The sequence below is a fragment of the Diceros bicornis genome, chromosome 17 (genome assembly GCF_020826845.1).
Source record: "Diceros bicornis minor isolate mBicDic1 chromosome 17, mDicBic1.mat.cur, whole genome shotgun sequence".
NCBI classification, from domain to species: domain Eukaryota; kingdom Metazoa; phylum Chordata; class Mammalia; order Perissodactyla; family Rhinocerotidae; genus Diceros; species Diceros bicornis.
Window position 1 is genome coordinate 46,494,629 of NC_080756.1, and position 16,825 is coordinate 46,511,453.

The window sequence follows — 16,825 nt, forward strand, 5'->3', positions numbered from 1 at the left end:
CCCTCCCACACCAGATCTCCTGGGAGCCCATCAAAAACTGAATCACTTTTAACAGTTTCTTGTTTTTTTAACCCAGGTTTATTGAGATAGAATTGACTTATAACATTGTATAATTTTAATGAGTAAAATGTGATGATTTGCTACACATATATATTGCATAATGATTGCCCCAATAAGGTTAGTTAACACATTCATCACCTCTCATAATTACTTTTTGTTTGTGTATGGTGAGAACATTTAAAATCTGTTCTCTTAGCAGCTTTCAAGTCTATAATACAGTACTGAGTACTATAGCACCATGCTGTACAGTAGATCCCCAGAACTTATTCATCTTATAACTGGAAGATTGTACCCTTTGACCAACATCTCCCCAATTTCCCCACACCCCAGCTGCTGGAAACCTTCATTCTACTCTGTTTCTATGAGCTCAGCTTTTTAGATCCCACATATAAGTGAGATCAAATGGTGTTTGTCTTTCTCCGTCTAACTTATTTCACTTAGCACAATGCCCTCAATGTCCATCCATGTTATTTCAAATGGCAGGATGTTCTTCTTTTTATAGCTGAAAAATATTCCATTTTATGTATATATACCATTGTATGTATTTTCTATATCCATTCACCCATCAGTGAACACTTAGGTTGTTTTCATATCTTGGGTGTTGTGAATAATGCTGCAATGAACATGGGGGTGTAGACATTTTTTCGAGATAGTGATTTCATTTCCTTTGGATATATACCCAGAAGTGAGATTGCTGGATAGCATGTGTTAAGAGTTTAGCTAAGCTACTCCATGGTATTGCTGCCTCAGCATCCATTTTGTTTGGCCAGCAGCCTGTGGGGGCCTTAAACTGACATTAGCCCCTCTTGCAAGCACCTGCCCTAGATAACAGCTGGCAGAGTCACAAGTAAATCTAAGTTCCTGATATGACTTCCTCAGTGGCCCTCGTGATGAAGTCTCCCCTACCTGCCAGGGCCTTCCCCTTGTGTGCCCCTTAGGTAAAATCCCCACTAAGCTTACCAAAACCCCACTCTTTTGGTTTAAATTGACCAAACCGGCCCTAGCCCGGGACCCTAATAAAGACATGTGCCCTAGATCCTGCCATTCTCTCTGCCTGCACCAGGCCTTGACCTCCCCGTGTGGCCCCTCGAGCATGCCATGTACTTCCTCCAGGACCTGTGAGTAATAAACTTCTCTATTTCAATTCCCTTGTGGTCTTTTGTTGAACCACAGTTTACCATCTGACACCCCGGTGCTCTACTTAACCAATGTTAATTTAATAAAGTCACAACAATATGGTAGTTCTATTTTTAATTTTTGAGGAACCTCCATACTGTTTTCCATAGTGGCTGAACTAACTTACATTGTGACCAACAGAGCACAAGAGTTCTTTTTTCTCCACATCCTCCTTAACACTTGTTATCTCTTGTCATTTTGATACTAGCTATTCTAACAGGTGTGAGGTGATATCTCATTGTGATTTTGATTTGCCTTTCCCTGATGATTAGTGATGCTGAGCATTTGGATGCCTTCTTTAGAAAAATGTCTATTTAGTTCCTCTCCCATCTTTCAATTGAATTATTTAGGGGTTATTTGCTATTGAATTATAGGAGTTCCTTAAGAATGTTGGATATTATCCCCTTATCAGATAGTATGGCTTACAAATATTTTCTCCCATTTCATAGGTTGCCTTTTCATTTTGTTTATTTTTCTTTTTTTTTGCTGTGCAGAAGCTTTTTAGTTTGATGTAGTCCCGCTTGTTTATTTTTGCTTTTGTTGTTTCTGCTTTGGTGTCACACCCAAAAATCATTGCCCAGACCAATGTCAAGGAGTTTTTTCCCTATATTTTCTTCTAGGAGTTTTACAGTATCAGGTCTTACATTTAACTCTTTAATTTCAAGTTAATTTTTGTATGTGGTCAAAATATGGTCAGTTCCGTTCTTTTGCATGTGAATATCCAGTTTTCCCAGCACCGTTTATTGAAGAGACTAATCTTTCCCCATTGAGTATTCTTGGTTCCCTTGTCAGATATTAGTTGACTATATATGTGTCAGTATTTTCTGGGCTCTCAATTCTGTTCTGTTGGTCTATTTGTCTGTTTTTATACCAGTACCATACTGTTTGGATTACCATAGCTGTGTAATATAGTTTGAAATCAGGAAATGTGATGCCTCCAGCTTTGTTCTTTCTCAAGATTGCTATGGCTATTTGGAGTCTTTTGTGGTTCCATACGGATTTTAGGATGTGTTTTTCTATTTCTATGAAAAATGCCATTGGAATTTTGGTAGGGACTGCATTGAATCTATAGATGGCTTTGAGTAGAATGCATATTTTAACAATATTAATTCTTCTGATCCATTAACACTGAATCTCTTTCCATTTATTTGTGTGTTCAGTTTCTTTCATAGTGTCTTATAGTTTTAGTGTATAAGTCTTTCACTTCCTTTATTAAATTTATTTCTAAGTATTTTATTGTTTTTGATGCTGTTGTAAATGGGATTATATTCTTTATTTCTATTTCAGACAGTTTGTCATTAGGGTACAGAAACACAACTGATTTTTGTATATTGACTTTGTATCCTGCAACTTTACTGAGTTCATTTATTAGTTCTAACACTTTTTGGTGGAGTCTTTAGGATTTTCTTTATATAAGATCATATCATCCGAAAACAGAGATAATTCTACTTCTTACTTTCCAATTTGGGTGCCTTTTATTTCTTCTTCTTACCTAGTTGCTCTGGCTAGGACTTCCAGTATTATGTTGAATAAAAGTGGTAAGAGTGGGCACTCTTGTCTTCTTCCTGATCTTACAAGAAAAGTTTTCAACATTTTACCATTGAGTATGATGTTAGCTGTAGGCTTGTCATATATGGCCTTTATTATGTTGAGGTATTTTTCTTCTATACTGAATTTGTTGAGAGTTTTAACTATGAAAGGAGGTTGAATTTTTGTCTAATGCTTTTTTCTGCATCTATTGAGATGATCATATGATTTTTATCCTTCAATCTACTAATGTGATATGTCACATTTACTGATTTGCATGTGTTGAACCATCTTTGCATCCCAGGGATAAATCCCACTTGATCATGGTGTATGTTTCTTTTAATATGCTGTCGAATTAGATTTGCTAGTATATTGTTGAGAATTTTTGCCTCTATATTCATCAAGGATGTTACCCTGTAGTTTTCTTTTCTTGTAGTGTCCTATCTGGCTTTGGGTTCAGGGTAATGCTGGCCTCATAATATGAGTTTGGGGCTGTTCCGTCCTCTTCAATTTTTTGGAAGAGTTTGAGAAGAACTGGTATTAATTCTTCTTTAAATATTCTTCTTTAAATTAGAATTCACCAGTGAAACCATCTGGTCCTGGGCTTTTCTTTGTTGGGAGGTTTTTGATTACTGATGCAATCTCCTTACTTGTTAATGGTCTGTTCAGATTTTCTATTTCTTCATGATTTATTCTTGATAGGTTGTATGTTTCTAGGAATTTATCCATTTCCTCTAGGTGATCCAATTTGTTGGTGTAGAATGTTTATAGTAGTCGCTTATGATCTTTTGTATTTATGTAGTATCAGTTGTAATATCTCCTTTTTCATTTCTGATTTTATTTGAGTCTTTTTTTTTTTAGTCTAGCTAAAGATTTATTGATTTTGTTTATCTTTTCAAAAAACCAACTCTTACTTTCATTGATCTTTTCTATTGCTTTTCTGATCTGTTATTTCCTTCCTTCTGCTAACTTTGTGCTTAGTTGCTTTTTCTTTTTCTGGTTCCTTGAAGTATATAGTTAGGTTGTTGGTTTGAGATCTTTCTTTTTTTTTAATGTAGGCATATTGCCATAAACTTTGCTCTTAGAACAGCTTTTGCTGTACCCCATTGGTTTTGGTATGTTGTGTTTCCTTTTTTGTTTTTTTATTTCTCTTTTGATTTCTTCTTTGGCCCATTGGTTGTTCAGGAGTGTGTTGTTTAATTTACATTCATTTATGAATTTTCCAGTTTTGCTACTGTTATTTATTCTAGTTTCACACTATTGTGGTCAGAAAAGATACTTGGTATGATCTCAATCTTTTCAAATTTGCTAAGACACATTTTGTGACCTAACACAAGATCTATCCTGGAAAATGTTCCATGTGTGCTTGAGAAGAACGTGTATTCTGCTGCTGTTGGTTGAAATTTTCTATATACATCTGTTAGGTCCATTTGATCTAAAGTATAATTCAAGTCCAATGTTTCCTTATTGATTTTCTGTCTGGATGATCTATCCATTATGGAAAGTAGAGTGTTGAAGTCCCCTACTATTATTGTATTGTTTATTTTTCCCTTAAAATCAGTATTTGCTTAATGTATTTAGGTGCTCCAATGTTGGGTGCAAATATATTTACAATTGCTAAGTCCTCTTGATGAATTTTCCCTTTATCATTATATAATGACCTTCTCTGTCTTTTGTTACAGTTTTTGACTTAAAGTCTATTTTGTCTGATATGAGTATAGCTACCCCTGCTTTTTTGGTTTCCTTTGCATAGAATATCTTTTTCCATCCCTACGCTTTGAGCCTATGTGTGTCCTTAAAGCTGAAGTGAGTCTCTTATAGGCAGCATATAGTTGGGTCTTTTTTTTCTTTTTAATCCATTTAGCCAGTCTATGCCTTTTGATTGGAGAAATCAATCCATTTACATTTAAATTAATTACTGATAGGTAAGGACTTGCTAATGCCATTTTATTAGTTGCTTTCTGGCTGTTTTCCAGTTCCCTTGTTCCTTTCTTCTTCTCTTCCTCTCATCCTTTGTGAATTGATGACTTTCCATAGTGGTATGCCTTGATTTCCTTCTCTTCATCTTTTGTGTATCTACTATAGGTTTTTGCTTTGTGGTTACCATGAACTTACATAACATCTTATAGGTATAACAGTCTATTTTAAGCTGATAACTTAACTTTGATCACTTACAAAAATTCTACCCTTTTACTACCTGCCTCATATTTTATGTTCTTGATGTCACAGTTTACATCTTTTTATTTTGTGGATCCATTAACAAATTATTGTAGCTATAGTTATTTTTAATACTTTTGTCCTTTGACCTTTATACTAGAGTTAAGTGATTAACACATCACCATTTGTAGTATTAGAGTATTCTGAATATGACTATATACTTATGTTTACCAATGTGCTTCATATTTCAGCTTTAAGGACTCCTTTCAGCATTTCTTGTAAGGCAGGTCTAGGGGGTGATGAACTCCCTCAGCTTTTGTCATCTCAGAAAGTCTTTATCTCTCCTTCATTTCTGAAGGACAACTTTGCTACGTAAGGTACTCTTGTTTGGCAGTTTTTTTCTTTCAGTACTTTGAATTTATCATCCTACTCTTTCCTGGCCTGAAAGATTTCTACTGAGAAATCCACATATAGCCTTATAGGGGTTCTCTTGTATGTGAGGATTTTTTTTTCTCTTGCAGCTTTTAAAACTCTCTCTTTGTCTAAAGTTTTAATACTAGGGAGAAAATTAATAAAAAATACATATTACTTAAATAACCATTGTTATTTAATAGTGTCTGAAGTTACTAGCCAATGCAATTAGAGATATAAAATTCTGCAAGGTAGAGGAAAAAGTATTTTTTCAGATTATGTGGTTGTAAATCTACAACCCAATAGAATCACTTTAAAAACCACTAGAAACAATAAGATAATTTATTATAGTGACTTATTAAAAATTAAAATACATAAATTAATATGTTTATGTACATAAACAATGATCAGTTGGAACATATAATGAAAGTATAATAAAAGTAAAAAATCTCATTTTCATAATAAAAAAATTTTAATACTAGGGAGAAAATTAATACAAAATGCATTAAACTTGTATTTTTTAAAAAATTAAACTTATTGAGGGATGTTAACTCAAAACTGTAGCAACCTAGAATTTCTTAAACTTGAGTGAAGGGGAAAAAATACTTGAATAACTTGAATATGTTAAATGACATACCCTGATCTTATTAAAAAATATCCAGTATTATAAACACAAAAATTCTCCTAGATTATTCTATGCATTTGATACAATCTCCCCAAATGCCAAAAGAAAGTTTACTAGGGGTGGCTGTAGGATAAACAATGTATTTATTATTAAATATATTAGGTAAAAAAGCATGCTACAAATAATGTGACAATTTTGTAAAAATAATTTATATATGTATAGAAGATGTTGCAAAATAATAGGTTTTGATGATTTTTTTTTCCTTAGTAAAAGAACCATTACAGGAGGACAAAAGAAATGAAGACAATGGAGATCATTTATAAAACATAGCTGGAGGAAAGTGATGATATTGGTGCCAGTACCAGAGATGACTACAAGCTTGCCATAGCATTCATAATAAATTGTTATGAATTTAGTGGCAAGCCATTGGTCATTGTTTTCCAACTACCAGATAAAAAAGAACAGAAAATCTGATTTCAAGATCTTTCTCTGAACTTAGTAGGGTATCACCTCATCAGCCTTCATTGATTTCTGATTTAATTTAGTGATTTCTTTGATCACACTAACAAAATCAAACCTGAAATTATCGTTTTTCCCTTCAGATGTGCCATCATTAACTCTGTAGGACCTGGAAAACTAGAATCTTTTCAAAGTGGGAAGATGGAGGAAGATACATGATTGTCACCATTCCAGGTAAAAAATGTATCCTCACTTTGTGTGGAATGCAAGTTTTTGGTCCATGCCCAGTTTTGTCTATCTATACCAAAAGCTGTATGGACCCATGGGTGTTATATCAATTTTCCTCATTAGTAGGATGTTCCATTATTTTTATTCAGTTATTTCGTTATATCATGAAATATGGGAGGGAGGACAACATTTCATATTACATAATATGGAAATTGAAATGTTTAATAATGCTGCCACCTTGACCTCATAACCTTTCTCAGAATACTTTTTCATTTCTCCTCACTGTCCATTACCACTGTTGTCTCATTCATTCAACTTTTCCTTTCTTGTTTCTAATCATCCACTTGTCTCTTTATTTTTGTTAAAAATTATACCAATCTAGGATTTCTCAAATTTGAGTGAAGGGAAAAATTTCTCACAGATTCCCTGTATTAGTTTAAGACATTTTTTATTTTCATGTTACTTAGATAAATGCCAACACGCAACTAGATATTTATTCTTTATGCTTACAGTTCTTATAGAAAAACTATAAAACCAAACAAAATTTATAAATTAATTACCGACAAAACTACAAATCAATATATTATTACAATATCTAATGTCACTGATAGTAATGTTTTGCTGAGACTAAATCATAAATAGCAAAAAGTTATTTTGCTTTTTGTCAACTTAACTATTAGGGTTTACTTGGAACATTTTTTGAGTGATTTTTATTTTTCTCTTTTTAACTATGAACTTTTTTTTTTAACACTGATCCATTATTTTGGCAGGCCAATTAATTTACTAGTACACTTCAAAATGATTTAAAATACCTTTGAACAAATATGATTTATTACATATATATTACACTGCTATGACTAAGTAACTTGAATATTGATACATGCAAGGGTAACTTCCATCTAATACATCTTCTTGCCATGTAAATGTGCTGTCAAGTCTTTGGATATGGTATTATTCTTTCTGGGAAAAACAGTTTCATGGCATAATTAGATACAAAGAGAATTAAGGGTGGAAAGGGGAAATAAGGTAAACAGAAAAATACCTACATATAAACATAAAAATATCTGAAAGAAAGGGCTGGCCCTGTGGCATAGTGGTTAAGTTTGGCGTGCTCCGCTTCGGTGGCCCGGGTTTGCAGGTTTGGATCCCAGACATGGACCTACGCCACTCATCAGCCGTGCTGTGGCAGCAACCCACATATAAAGTGGAGGAAGACTGGCACAGATGTTAGCTCAGGGCTAATCTTAGCCAAAAAAAATAGGCTGGAGGAATTTAACTGTTAGTCATTGTTACTTTGGGGAGAGCAGTAGTTTAGGGAAGGGGTAAAAGTTATTTTTACTTTTTCATCCATAGATGATGCACTGAACAGTCATGAATTCATATATTAACTTTTAATTTAAAATTACTAAAATTAAAAAAGAATTTAAAATTAGCTTATTTTTGTCCTGCTGCATAGAAGGTCACCCTTCATTTTGCTAAGAAGATCTGAACCTCTCATGTGTGTCTGTGTGACCTCCATGAGATGTCTATTTAGTTTTTAATAACATTGTCTTTGTACTTGGAGGATTACAATTTTCATTATCAAGTGGACTAATCTACTAATAAATGGGCTAAATATTTCTTACTGAAATGACCATATAGCCCTGTCACACGCATACACATACACATACACAATGAAGGCCATTTAACACAGCTACTGATTCTGAACTGATCTACTGATTGGCTGACTGAATCAATTTCTGCTGACAAATTTTTGTCTGTGGACATGGTCATTCTTTTTTCTACACATTTCCAGTAAAATATTTTTAAGGTAGGTCATGACCCACCTTTTCCATTTGTCATTTCACATTAAACTTTATTTCTAGCCTTCTCCAAGTTTAGTATACTTGGATACATTAAACTTTCAGATAATTGAAGATTATAAGATTATAAGACATTAAAAATTCCAATAAATCTAAGTACTTGTACTACAAGCAAATGAATATGAGGATATGTTGAGACCCCAGAATAAATATAATAAGCATGGTGTGAACTTGTCCATTCCTGTGCACACATCTGCTGGTAATGTGAGAGCAGAGCATTTAATTGAGTTATTGTCGGAATATGGGAAATTAAGATAAAATATATTAAGTAACATGTTTTAAACTTGGTTCCACTAAATATTGCATGCTTAATGAATCCTCTTGGATATGATTTGCAATGTCTTCCTTTAATTTAATTCTTCTAACGACAAAGAACATTCTTTCCACCTCTATGTAATACGTACATGCTCACCTCCTAATAAATGCTTGCATTGTCTGTTATTGACTAGTTATTCTACATGGCACATCTTGTCTTTCAACCCTCATACTATCCCAGGGACTAATGGCCTCACAGTCTAGCACCTTCAGTGACTCTAGATCTTCTGAGAGAGCCATAGATGGGTCTTTGGCAGGTGACTTCAGTAAAGGCTCTCTCATTTAAATGGAGTTGCAGGATGACCCATGGAAGATGGTAGATTTGGACTCATTATATGTTTTCAATTATATTTCAATCACCAAGAGGACAGACTGGTGCCAGGAAAATCTGTATGGGGCTACAATTCTGGTTGGAGACTCACCTGAGAAAAATGGCACATTGAACCCCAGGTATTAATTCCAGATTTTAATTTAACATTATATTGGTAACATACATAATTTTACGTTGAATATCAATATAATTAAAGGAAGAAATGGAAATTATGAAGGCAAATTCCACAATTATTTTAATTTTATTATATTAATATTTAAGGTGAAATTAATTTGTTACCAACTTAAAACCAGTATAGGCCTTGCTTCCCCCTTTACAGTAGTCCCCCTTTATCCACAGGGGATACGTCCCAAGACCCCCAGTGGATACCTGAAACTGTGGATGGTACTGAACCCTATATATATGTTTTTTCCTATACGTATATACCTATGATAAAGTTTAATTTATAAATTAGGCACAGTAGGAGAACCTACAAATTGCCAGCATCACTACTCTTGTGCTTTGGGGTCATTATTAAATAAAATAAGGGTTTCTTGAACACAAGCACTGTGATACCGAGACAGTGAACTTGATAACTGAGTTGGCTACTAAGTGACTAACGGGTGGGTAGCATATACAGTGTGGATACACTGGACAAAGGGATGATTCACATCTAGGGCAGGATGGAGTAGGACAGCAAGATATTTCATCACAATACTCAGAAGGGAACAGTTTAAAAGTTATGAATTGTTTATTTCTGGAATTTTCCATTTCATATTTTCAGACCTCTGTTGACTGCGGGTAACTGAAACCATAGAAAGTGAAACCGTGGATAAGGGGGACTATTGTACTTTGTGTATATACACTAAACTTTTGGTCAACAAAGGATGTCATTTAAAAATTTACACCTAATTTCAGTGCAGCTGAGTGACACACAACTGATACTGTACTAACATCAATAAAAATGTCACTTAAAATTCCCCCATAATTAGTATATCTAAAAGATAAGTTTAATAGCAAGGTAAATAAGAATTAATCAAATCTGGAAAAATACATGAAAAGAAAAAACAATGCTCATCAGCAACTGTAGCCTGGGTGATGATAGTAACTAGTATCTGTTCGTTTTAGTCAAAGCAACCCAGTCTCACGCAGTAGTTTAAAGGTTGAGTGAAGTGGGGTAGTAGAGCATGTGAATGCCTACATTTCAGAAATACCACTTGTCATGTAATGACAGAGCATAAAGGAGAAGTCAGCAATGGAGAGGAATGGTACACATGAGTTCAGAAAAATAAATCGGATCTGAATCATACAAAATAGTGAAAAATTTGAAGCAACCTAGATTTCCAATATCAGGGAATCAGTTAAATAAATATTGCTCAGCCACCAAAAATGATAAAATGATATTTGTATATATATAAATTTTTAAATGTTTGTAATTTACCGAGTGAAAAAGCAAGTTCAAAACGGTATATGTATTTAGATATTCTATTGGTAGAAAAATATATATTTATATGTGTATCTATATACAAAAATCTTAGAACATATGCTGAAATCTTAATGGTATTTATCTTTTCATGCCAAGATTCTAGGGGATTTCAATTTTCTTCTTTTAACCAACATAAACTTTTTACATACAAGTATCTTTTCTGAAAATATATATCATAGTTTAAAGTAGTGTTTCTTTTTAAGCTATATGAAATGTGAATATAGATCCACCAAAAAACCACAGCTCAATCAGAGGATAATAAGCAACCAAAACAGGTAAATCTTTTAAATTCTACAAGCTTGCAAGAACAATTGCAAGTAGATAAATTAGTAGTTAGACACTCCATTAAAACAAAAGGAAGAGGGCTGGCCCCGTGGCGTAGCAGTTAAGTGTGCGCACTCCGTTGCTGGTGACTGGGGGTTCAGATCCCAGGCGCACACTGATGCACCACTTGTCAAGCCATGCTGTGGCGGCGTCCCATATAAAGTGGAGGAAGATGGGCACAGATGTTAGCTCAGGGCCAGTCTTCCTCAGCAAAAAAAGGAGGATTGGCACAGATGTTAGCTCAGAGCTGATGTTCCTCACAAAAAAAAAATAATAAAAAATAAAACAAAAGGAAGAGTCTCTTTTAAGATGGAAAATATAACCTTTTCTTATTTGGAGAAAAAAGTAGGGAAGTCATTTTAGAAAATGAGGTTTATGTCTCCATGGTTCTTTTTTCCCTCACTTGGAAAATAAGAAGAGCTTACACATTCTGAGAATTAAGATGTTGGAATGAACGCCAAGATCTTTCTTAGTGTCAAGATGCATTGAATGAATAAATGGATGAGTAAGTGAATGAATGAATGGGTGAATAAATGAAGAGGGAATTCTAGAAGACTAAAAACTTAAGTTAAAATGGAATAAAAGAAAATGATATTCCTCCACCAAGAAAGGGTTTCCCAGTGGATGTTCGCTGGCAATAACAAACTGTCCTTCTCTTCCCTCACTTACCAGTCCCTCTGCCTATAGCTGATTTTTTCATAAACCGCACCTTCCTGTATCTAAGCAAAGTAGGTTTGGAGACTGAATCAATCGGTAACCGAAAGAAAACCCAACTCAAAGTGTCTTAAACAACAGGGACATAAACACCTTACATATCACAACATAGAATGGTACAGTGGTGCTGGGGTCAATGAACTCAGTGGCTCAGTGATGTCATCAGTGCTGGCTTCACCTCAGGCTGGTGGTAAGATGGCTATTACAGTTCTTTTTTAAGAGCATACTATTTTTTAAGAGCAAAGAAACCTTTTCCAGAGGTCCCTAAAAGACCTCCCCCCCATATCTCATTGGCCAGAATTATGCCATATGACCATGCCTAAACTAATCATTACAAAGGGAATGGGACCACCAGAGTTGGATCAGTTCATCGGGTGTCACCTCCTGGAGCTGGGGAGGAGCCAAGTCTCTCCAGAAGCTCATGTTCAGAATTAGCGCATATCCAAACAGATTGTGGTTCTGCTGGGAAAAAGGAAGGGTGGGCCTTATAGTCACTATAGATATCTTTAGCAACAGAAAGATCGAATTTAAAATTGCTTTTAAAATTCTGGCATTTTCCTCCTCCCAGCGGTTGGGAGTGTTCCCAGCAATCTTTCTCATGTCTTCTACAGTTTTTACTGTTACCACCTCCTCTTCAGCTTTCTCCTGCTGCCAACAGAAAGTGAAAGTGTGACATGTTACAGTGGAAAATAAGACACTGTTTAGCTGTGTGGCAGTTTATTCTGTATTAAATATTTTCGTGATCTAACCTCTAGTACGTATGTCATTGCAGTATAGTAAACTTTGTTAATTATGAATCCATCAGTTTTGACATAAACTAAGCGGGGTTTATTCTTGCCTTGAATGAGTTGTTTTGACAGTTAATAAATAATTTTGGATATAAATTACTTAAATAACTTTCCACAGAACACTTTCCTATGAAATCAAAACTTTCATGACTTATCTTAATTTGACCCTGGAAAATTCATACCTAAGTATGAAATTGTCTTGTCTTTCCTTTCAGCTTCTAGTTGTTGCACTATTAATATAAAATTCATTTTATATATAAAAATAATTTTCTGTGCCACATATAAATTAGACTAAATAATATAATTTCTTGACAAAATAAGGGACGTAACTTGCGTTAGTCACGATTTAAGCACTCCTCCCTTACTGTAGAGAAGAGGTACAGATAAATATTCACTGTATATGTTCCTCATTACCCCCTTTCTTTTCCTTAACCCTCACACCCACAGAACAGCTTTCCACTGGACCAATAATGTCATTTGAGGCTGACCACCTTCTTTTTCACCTCTCAAAATTGGACCATAACTCCCACTCAGGTCTTTAACTGTTTATTGCTCAGTTAATTGAATGCCATAAGAAAATTGTCTGGCCTTCCCGCCTAGGCAAGCTATGAGCTATGGATCTGGGAACCAATCTAGTCATGATGTTAAAAGAAGAAAACTAAGACAAAATTTAATGGTAGGCTTCCACTTCCAGGAAAATAGGATAGGTGTATTTTCCCTATTTCTCCTGCTAGGTACTCCAAAAACCCTGGACATCTTTTATAAAACAAATAAAAAAAGACTGAAGGGTGGAGAGAAAAAGCCAGATCAAGGAGGAGTCTTGGAATCCAATGAACAACATGATGATGAGTTCCCTGGTGAGTTTTGGTTCATATATCCCAGACTTGGAACTGCAGAAGCTGGCAAACTGCAAACACCAGACACAGATAAAACAAGCCCCAACAAAAGCCTACTCTCTCCAGCCAAAGGACCAGGAAAAGGCAACCTAGTAAGACAGAAAACTTTCAGACAACAGCAGCTCTACTCCAGCCAAACACCACACACACACACACACACAAAACCTGTACCCTGAAACAAAGGAAAAAATAAAATCTCATCAAAGAAATAGAAGATATAAAAAAGAACTGCACAGATGATTTTTTTTAGGGCAGTGAAACTATTCTGTATAATACTACATTAGTGGATACTTGTCATTGTACATTTGTCCAAATCTATAGAATGTACATCAAGAATGAACCCTAATATAAACTATAGACTTTGGGGTAATGATGATATGTAAATTAGGTTCATTGATGGTAACAAATGTACCACTCCAGTGTGATGTTGGCAGTGGAGGAGGCCGTGCATGTGTCTGGGCAGTGGATATATGGGAACTTTCTGTATTTTCTGTTTAATTTTGTTATGAACCCAAAACTGTTTTAAAAAATAAAATTTGTTAAAAAAAAAAATGTAAAATTTAGAACTAAAAAATACATTAACTTAAATAAAAAAGTGGATAGGCATGAAAGCAAAATGTAGGAGACAGAGGAAAGAATCAGTAAACTTGAAGATAGAACAATAGAAATTATCCAATCTAATAGAAAGAAAATTGCCCAAGAAAAACAAACAGAGCCTCAGGGACTTCTTGGAATATAACAAAATATATTCTCATCAGTAGAATCCCAAAAGGAGAAGAGAAAGGGGGGTTGAAAAAATATTCAAAGAAATAATGTCCCAAGCTTGGCAAAGGATGTAAACCTAGATTCAATAAGCTGAGTCAACTCCAAAAAAGGTAAACCCAAAAAAATCTTTACCAAGACATATTCAAGTCAAACTTCTGAACACTAAAGACAACAAATCTTGAAAGCAGTAAGAGAGAAATGACACCTTATATACAGGAGTAAAACAATTCCAATGACAGCACATATCTCATCAGAAACCATGAAAGCCAGAAGGAAATGGCATAACAATTTTCAATGCTGAAAGAAAAGAACTGACAACTCAACATAGAATTCTATATGTAGAAAAATACACTTTAGGAATAAAGGGGAAATCAAGACATTTTCAAATTAAGAAAAACTAATAGAATTTGTCACCTACTCTAAAGTGACCTACTCTAAAATAACTCAAAGAAGTTATCTAAACATAAAGAAAATCATAAAAGAAGGAATTATGAAACATCACAAAAGAAGAAAAAATATAGTAAGCAAAAATATGAGTAATTACAATAGACTTGGGTTTCCTACGTTATGTTTGATGGTTGAAATAAAAATTATAACACTATCTGATGTGGTTCTAAATCTATGTAGAGGAAATATTTAAGACAATTATAAATGAGGGAGGGTAAAGGGATGTAAAGGGAGGTCAGGTTTCTGTACTTCACTTGAACTGGTCAAATGATGACACCAGCAGACTATGATAACTTATGTGTATATAATACCTAGAGCAACCATTAAAAAAAAGTATACACAGACATACACTCAAAAACACTATAGATAAACCAAAATAGAACTCTACAAAATGTTCAAGAAACCCACAGGGAGACAAGAAAAATAAAACACACACATAAAAACACAGAGAGAACAAATAGAAAAAAAAAATGACAGATTTAATCCCTAACAGATTGAGTTACATTAAATGTAAATGGCCTAAATAAATTAAAAGTAATCTTGGCAGAGTGGACTTGAAAACATGACCCAACTATATGATATCTATAAGAAACTCATTTGAAATATAAAGATATAAGCAGGAGGAAAGTAAAAGGATTCAAAAATTTATATCGTGAAAACATTAATCAAAAGAAAGCATGTCTGGCTGTACTAATATCAGATAAAGTGGAATTCAGAGCAAAAAAAAAACAAAACAAAAAACTCAGAGCCAGAGAGGGACATAGTAAAATGACAGAATTGTCAATACACCAAGAAGACATATCAATCCTAAATATGTCTGCACCAAATAGCAGAGTTGAAAAATAAATGCAACAAAAAACAAAAAGGAAAGGAAAAACAGACAAATCCACAATTAAAACTGGAAACTTCAATACCCCTCTTTCAATAACTGATAGAAAGTCAACTAGTTAGAATATAATCAAGGATATAGAAGAAGTCAACAACACCATCAAACAAGACATCAGCATTTATAGAACACACAACCCAAGAATAGCAGAATACACATTCTTTTCAAGTGCCCAGGGAATACATACCAAGATAGACCATATCCTGGCCCATAAAACAAACCTCAAAATATTTTTAAAAAATTAAGTCTTGCAGAGTATGTTCACTGATTATCATGTAATCAAACTAAAAATCAATAGCAGAAGGAAAACAGGAAAATCTCCAAACATTTGGAAACTGAACAGCACACTTCTTTGTTGTTCTCTTTCAAGGAGAAAGTCTCAAGGGAAATTTAAAAATGCACTGAATTGAAAGAAAATGAAATACAATGTATCAAAATTTGTGGGATATTGCTAAGGCATTGCTAAAAGGGAAATTTATAACATTAAATGAATTCATTAGAAAAGAGGAAAAGTCTCAAATCAATAATCTAAGCTCTCACTCCAAAGACCTAGAAAAAGAAGAGCAAAGTAAATCCAAAGCAGACAGATGAAAGGAAAAAATAAGGGTAAAGGAAGAAACCAATGAAATTAGAAATGGAAAGACAGTACAGAAAATAAATGTAACAATGGATTTTTTAAACAATGAATGAAACTGACAAAATTCTAGCAAGACTGGTAAAGAAAAAAAGAGAAAAGATACAAATTGCCAATATCAAGAATGAAATAGAAGATAGCACTACAGACTCTGTATACATTAAAAGGATAATAAAGGAATCAACTCTACACACGTAAATTTGACAACTTAGATGAAATGGACCAATTCCTCATAAAGTACAAAGTACCACAAGTCACCCAAAATAAATAGATAATGCTAATAGACCTATAACTATTGAAGAAATTGAATTAATAATTTAAAAAATTCCCAGAGAAGGAATGTCTCCAGGCTCAGATAGTTTTACCCAAGAATTATATCAAACACTTAAAGAAGAATTAACACCAATTCTACACAATTTCTTCCAGAAGAGAAGAGGAGGAAACACTTCTCAGTTCATTTTATAAATCTAGTATTATCTTGATACCAAAACCAGACAAAAGCAGTACCAAGAAAAAAAGAAAGAAAGAAAACTACAGACCGATATCCCTCATGAATATAGATGCAAAATCTTTAACAAAATATTAGCAAATAGATTTCAGCAATATATAAAAAGAATTATACACAATAATCAAATGGGATTTATTCCAGGGAAGCAAAGATGGCTCAATATTTGAAAATAAATTAATGTAATCTATCACATCAACAAAAAATTGCATAATATTATCAATTGATACAGAAAAAGCATTTGACAATA

The 16,825-nt window shown here is 33.9% G+C and overlaps 1 protein-coding gene across 1 annotated transcript in view; it reads left to right on the top strand.

Moving 5' to 3' along the window:
* Window positions 1-16,825, top strand: part of GUCY2C (guanylate cyclase 2C) — a 153,751-nt gene that overhangs the window by 38,282 nt on the left and 98,644 nt on the right. The window contains exons 4-5 of the mRNA XM_058558715.1: window positions 5,172-5,297; window positions 6,559-6,649. The gene's annotated coding sequence lies outside the window, so the exon portion shown is untranslated. The remainder of the gene's footprint in view (window positions 1-5,171; window positions 5,298-6,558; window positions 6,650-16,825) is intronic.